Consider the following 6,797-nt stretch of genomic DNA (forward strand, 5'->3'; position numbering starts at 1 on the left):
TGTGTAATATGGAATGAGAAGAAAAATGGACGAGGAAGGGGTTTGAAGAGTACTGGCAACAGCGAGTTTCCTTTGTCTTAGCAAATGTGTAGGTAGGGAGTGATTCTAGAGGTTATAAGTAATGAAGGCATGTGGAACAAAGAGAGAACCTTATTATAGTACTTGTGCATCCTTCCAATTACCATTGTTCATAAGACAGGGACAAAGTCAGTACAATTCCAGTTTTGTTAAATTCCTCTCCTAACTTCTATAGGTAATTCCATTCATTTGACATCCAGTTCTCTCACCTAAAGGAAATTTATCAGGTGAACAGTATTTTGCAGAAACAGTGGATATGTGTTGTGCTTGAAAGTCAAGACACTTGACACAGGCAACATCCTAAGCCATTTTCTTAACTTTTTTGTGTTTCAGTAGTTCATTTGGCAAAAACAAAAAGCCCTAAAGCCATCAGATTTTAATAAGTAAAAAGTAAATGCCAAATATTGTAATTTACCTGTGCAAGCAACTGTTGAAAATCTCTATGAATCACACTGGAAATCAGTTTTCAACAGTTTTTTTCTCTTGCTGCCTACCTATATCCTCCCACATTCAGCTTAAATTAGAAAAGTTATTATTCATGTTCCCTTTGTTAGGTGGTGTTGCTACTGAATATTTACTTTAACACTGTTTTTACTTCAGCTTAAGATAAAGCAATCCCCTTCTGCATCGCCTGCAAAGCATACTGATGTTTTTGGATTGCAAACGTTGTGCTGTTTAAATGCTGTTTATGTAAATACTTTCCCCAGAAACTCCTCCTTCATGATAATACAACAAACAAAATTAATAAAAGAAACCCTTCCCTTACGTGAATTGAGTCTCTTCCAGTATTATAAGTAAATCTATTGAGGGATGAATCAGGCAAGCAGGGCCAGAAAAACTGTAATGTGTTAGAAAAATCTCCAGAAGAAAAGCTAGCTTTCTTTATGCCAAAGTAATTCTAAAATAATGTGCTAATTGTGTGCAATTAATCTACATTATTTTTCATGGTACTGTCTGAAACTGCATTAATCTAAGCAGGACACTTCCATTGTTGTCTCAGGAGTCATATGTGGCCCTTAATTGTCGTCTGGCAGAGAATGGCATTTGCCCATTTAGAGAGAAAAATCACTTGACCTTGCTTTGAAAGCACTTGACTGATCCAGCAAGTAGCCACACCACCTTCCTTAAAAGCATGAGAGCTATGGGCTCTATCGTAGGCAGCCTGAAAGGCTGTTCTCAAAAAGCAGCTATGTGCGTAATCATTCCACTGCTGGATCAATGCAGGAAGCAGAAATCACATTAAAACCAAATCACTTGAATCACATTATTTCATACATTGCTCATATCTAATGCAATGTCAGAACTGGAGACCAACTAAATGAAGGTGTCCTTAAGATAGAAGGATACACGTGAAGCTCTGTTGTGCTATAAAAGTGTCTTTCTTCATCTGAAGAATTTGGGGGGCAGAAGCACTACTCATAAGAGTTAATTCTTATGTAGAGCTCTCTTCTTCCATGGTCCTTTACTGCCTGCATTCCTCTAAATCCACCAGCATGAAAGCACCACGTCACTGTTAGATGTCATCTAGAAGGCAGGCAGAAGCTAGCTGCAGACAGATCTGTAAGTAGTGCAGATGGAGGAGGAACAGGAGTTTCATTTCCTGTATCTGGTCAGAGAAACCAGGTTTTTTATCCTTGCCACTAGAACTGCAGTAGTTCAGTCTTGCATGTGGCCCTAGCAAGAGAGACTTGGCTCTCAGAAACGTGTGGCTGAGGAAGGCTCATCTGGAGCCAGCTCACATGCTCCTGCATGTACTCCCTAAAGCTCCAGAGGGAACATCAGCCATGTTTTGCTTGTTAGGCTTTCTGTGGCTCTGAAATCCCTCTGAACCTCATAGTATGATTTGGTGTCTTACTCCTTGGCGGGCACCATCTCCTGGGCTCTCTTATCTCTAGGCTAGAATGCAACGTATGCAAGTACCCCTTTAGGAACTGGGATTAGCCTTAGTGCTTGTGGCCATATTAAAGGTGCTGTTTGCAGGCTGTTAGGGATGTTTGAAAGTGATGTCATATTTACTAAAGTAGGAAGGTCATGCATTTGATATTCCAATCCCCTTATCCTCTAATGTCAGCGGACAGCATGATGTGCTGAATAATATGTGCTGTGCTAGTAAAGAATGCAAAGTAAGGGCTGGATTTTTACCTATTAATCTGATTCTCACATAGAGAATGAAGCTTCTGTGGCGTTAATGATTTAATATTGATGTTGCAAGAGTGTAATAGTGGCTCTTCAAACACATGCTAAAAATTCAGTATTTCAGTAATGACATAATTAGTCACTTGAACTTGCATCAGTGAGTGCTGTTCAGGAAGGTGGATCAGAAGTTCACATGAATTTGAGAAACCACTGCCTGGTACAAACTACTCCCAGATCTGGTATCTCCACCTTTTTCAGCTGATAGCATTAGAAGACTTCCCCTCTTTTCCTGTATGAAATAGAGGAACTTCAGGGAAAATTCTTTCTTGAAAATGAAAACAAATGTCCACCTGCTATTAAACATTAACACTTTTTTTATTTTGGCATGTAGGTCTGCTATATGCTATGACATATGAAAAAAAAAAGAAGTATTACTAATTGTGAGTTACAGTAAGAGCAAATAAGTGAGCTCTGTGTGACCTATAAAGAGGACTAAGCAAAATCAAGAGCCTGTATGCGAACATTTCCAGTTTCAGAGCTCTTTGAATTTTGCATCCAAATTTTGCAGCCTGGGCTTCTCTCCAGACTTGACAAATGTTAATTAAAAAGAAGAAATTAGCGTGATGCTGTTTCTTTTCATCCTGGCTCTCATCCCCCTCCCTGAATGTCAGTGCTGCAGTGTGCCTCCACAGTGCAGCTGCACGTGCATGCGCACATGCGGTGCACGTTCTCCTGCCTGTCATTTTGGGAAAGTAGCAGTAGATTTTGGCAGCATAAAAACATGACTGTGAATACCCCGTCCCTGTTCCTGCAGCGTCACTGCTTTCCACTTTCACATTGATGTATTTAGTTTTTTTCAAGTGGATGAATGCTTTCTGACAATGGCTTGAAATAAAACAACATAAAAAAGCCTGCCCTATGACATCAGTGCCTGTGAACTTAAGTAAATAGAGGATACGAGTGCCAGCTTTCCTAGGTGAATACTGTTCATAGGTGGGGAGTTTCCACAGCAGGCTTTAAGGTTGCAAAAGATATTTTCGAGTGCTACTTCCTCCTTTCATGTATCTCTCCCTTCAGCAAACACCATTTCCATGGTTATTTTCTAGATACGGGCTGATACTTAACTCCAGAGCTTGGTGTTGCTGGAAATTTCTGACTTTTGGATGCTTAGTAACAGCCGTGCCCTTCTGGAAACAATTGTTCCCAGGCAAGGCTGACAGGAGCAGGGTTGATAGCTTTTCATTCAGAGCAAATAACAATGTGAGTAATGCTAATCTTTCACTTAGAAAACTGGCTACAGTTTTGCTCTGTTCTTTTTCATTCCTGGTCTTAAGTAATTAAGAGTGGTTTTACCTCAGTACTCCGTCCCAGAAGCAGCTGAGACATACTAGTCACTCATGTCTTAGCTGCCTGTTGTAAAAATTGACAAAGGTGAATATTTTGAGGTCAAAAGTGCAGAATAATTATTTTTAGCAATATTTCTCTTATGACTCAGTAATTGTAGTTGTTCATTCAAAATATTTTCCTGCTTCTCTAGCTTTCAAAAGATGATAATACTTCAAACAGTATCTTAGTGTTACTCAGTAGTAATGTGAAGGATTAAGCTGCAGATTGTAGGAATCCCCTGGATCAAAAATTTCCCATTCTTGCGTTAGCTTTTGGCCTGAAGTTTCTCACTCTATCTTGGGAGGGGCGGCTCTGGTAAGGTTTTTGAGAGTTTTCTCTATCCTTCTGTCAGCATTGCTGGCCCATGAGCATTTTACCTCCTTTCAAAGAATCCATTTGGGCAAGATAACAAGCCATTAGTCAGAAAGGACAGGACGATTGTGGAATTTTGCAGGAAACTAGTGCCAAAAAATGGTTGAGAAGGTTCCAAGAGGTTTTGCAGCATCTGTTGGTCATTGTTTCCTTTGTTATAGGAAGTGCACAAGTTCTCAGTATGATGGCAAGAGGGATTTCTGCCGAGTCTGACAAATGCTATCAAACAATGGTAAAAACAATGAAAACTCTGTGGTCTTAAGAGTGTCATTTACTAATTTTGCATTAGTTTGTGTAGCAGCCATTTCATTTCAGCTTTCTGTAGAATGCCCTTATTATGTGCTCTAGTAAAGCATATTTGGGGTTTTTCGTCATATTCAGCTGTTTAATATTGGCAATAAAGAATAAAACCTATTGTTCTGAGAAGACTATGTGGCAGAAAGGTGTAGTAGGTTTGGAGAGTTTTATTGCAAGAAGTATTTCAGTACTCTGACATTTCTGTTTTAATAAGAATGTACTTAACACTACATATGAGTTTGTGAGAACTTGATTGAAGAATAGGATTGCAAGTAATTGTTAGAACAGATATACAGTTGAATATACAATTGTAGGTATACAATTAGATTTTTCTCTGGTTGTGTATAGGATTGATGTGCAGATAACAAATTTAAACTAGTAGAATGAAAAAAACTTCACTTGAAAAGCTCTTCTGTATTACCTTAGCTTAAATATAAAAGATATGCCTCCACTTAGTCACATTCCCTTTATTGCTTCTACTTAGTCCTTGGCCTCTTATCTCTCTTAGGTGCACTGTTTTTTCTTCTAATGATCATGATTCCTTTCAAGCACTTAACGATGAAAATTCTGTATTTTGTAGTTAGAATTTCTCCTGCAGTCCTTTAGCGACTGCTTGTATAGTCAAGGGCCAAAAACACAATAGAGGTAAAACAAATTCTCATTAACCTCAAACAGCTAAGAGAGCAAGGTAGGACCAGATTCTGTCTTGTGCCTATCAACAAAGGATTGTGTACTTCCATCACACTTTTCCAGTTTCACTGAAATGTATGCTTTTAGCATTTGTTCTACATTTAAAAGTTGTGCTGACATAGCAGTGTTACAGAAAGGAGTGGGTTTGAACACTGTTTTGCACAGTTGTGCTTGCAAGTCTTTGCTAAGAACTGCTTCCAGTTTAACTCTCAAATTCTTCTGCTATGTTGGCAGTTCGTCCCAAATTTTGACAGCCGCAGCTTACATGGTTGCAAAGGAAAGTTTGACAGCATGACCTGAATGTAACTGCAGTTAATCTGTCCGAGCTTCTGCTAACCTGGGTGGAAAGTACCTGATACATCTCTGTAAGAGTGTCACATGCAAGTGGCCGCTGCTGGGAGGGGAGGCCTGCTGGCATCGTTTCCTGTGGGCGTCACAAGGAGATGAGAAGCAGGAAGCTGGACCCACCTATCCCGTCATACACCTTAGCTTTTCTACAGAGTATTTAAGAAAACCCTACTGCTCTCACAGACTGCAGGACAAACCCAACGTGATGCTACAGCTACAGACAGAAGGAAGGTGAACACCATGGTGCTTGGCACCCGTCTACTAAAAGCAACTAATCAAAATTCAGTGTCTCATTGATCACTATAATAAGGGGGAAGGAGGAAGTGGTGCTAGAGCCAGGTAGTAGCTTCTGTGCCCAGAAGGAATCAAATAAAATGATGAAAATAAAAACCACACAAGCTGCTTACAAATTCAAGGCATCTGGTAGGCTTGATCTCTTGAATTGTTCTTGTGGGCAGGCTACCCAATCTTCTAAGTAAGGATTACTTTTCCTATGTCACTTTTTTTTTTTTTTAAACATCTTTACTGTCTCTCTTTTAATAATCTTTATACCTTAAGCCCTCAGAACTCTCGGTGGACCTACTTATTTCTTTCTCTGGAGGCAACATTGCTGTGTTGTCATTTTTAAAACCCCTTGTATTTGAACTGTATTTGTTTCTGTGGAGAAACTTCATTCTTACCTGCATCTTGAAGAGCTGTAGTGATACACAGAGCTTCAAAGCAGGTTAACCTGACCTTTATCAGCATGAGGTTTGGCTAGGAGGAGGGGAACGTTTTGTTTGTGAAAAAACAATGTTCTGTCCCAGCGTGCGAGAAGAAGAGAAATGGGAGAAGATAAGGCCACATTATGAAGCCTTTAGAACAATGTAATACTCCCCTTAACCCCTAGACTTTTATCCTATGGCCCAGCAGTAGTGGAGTCTCTCTGAACATGCAATTTTGCCATTTCTGATTTTATCAGTGACCCCAACCTAGAGCTTCAAGACCACAGCAATGAAGAGGACCCACAGCATACAGAGTAGCATACTTGCTGTGCACCAGCAGAATAGGTCTGCCTCTGAAAAGAAGCGTGGCATTTGTGTTTTAGTTACTTGAAATTCAAAATGCTAGTGCAAAGTGTGTGACTTATGAGGGACCTTCTGACAAGCAGAAGATGGAACTTTGCTATGACAGCAAAAATGCAACAATCGTAAAGGTGTATCAAGTAATTTTACAACACTCCATTTCATATTTCATCCCAGAGAATGATGATACTTCCTTTTCACTGTCGTAAGTGTGCTAGGTCCAAAAGTGTCCTTTCTTGTACTTCTGTGATTGAGTATGCTTTACTCCATGCGATAGTTGTTTACAACACACCAGTCTTCTACTGGTTGAAAACACATTTATTCCAGACAATGGTGCCAGTGCTTATCAGTTCGTATTGGCCATTTGAAAACAAAAGCCAGACAAGAAGGCTTCTGTTTTCAGTGGCTGGTCAGGATAGTACTGGA

The sequence above is a fragment of the Anser brachyrhynchus genome, assembly GCF_964034855.1.
Source record: "Anser brachyrhynchus genome assembly, chromosome: 1".
Classification (NCBI taxonomy): domain Eukaryota; kingdom Metazoa; phylum Chordata; class Aves; order Anseriformes; family Anatidae; genus Anser; species Anser brachyrhynchus.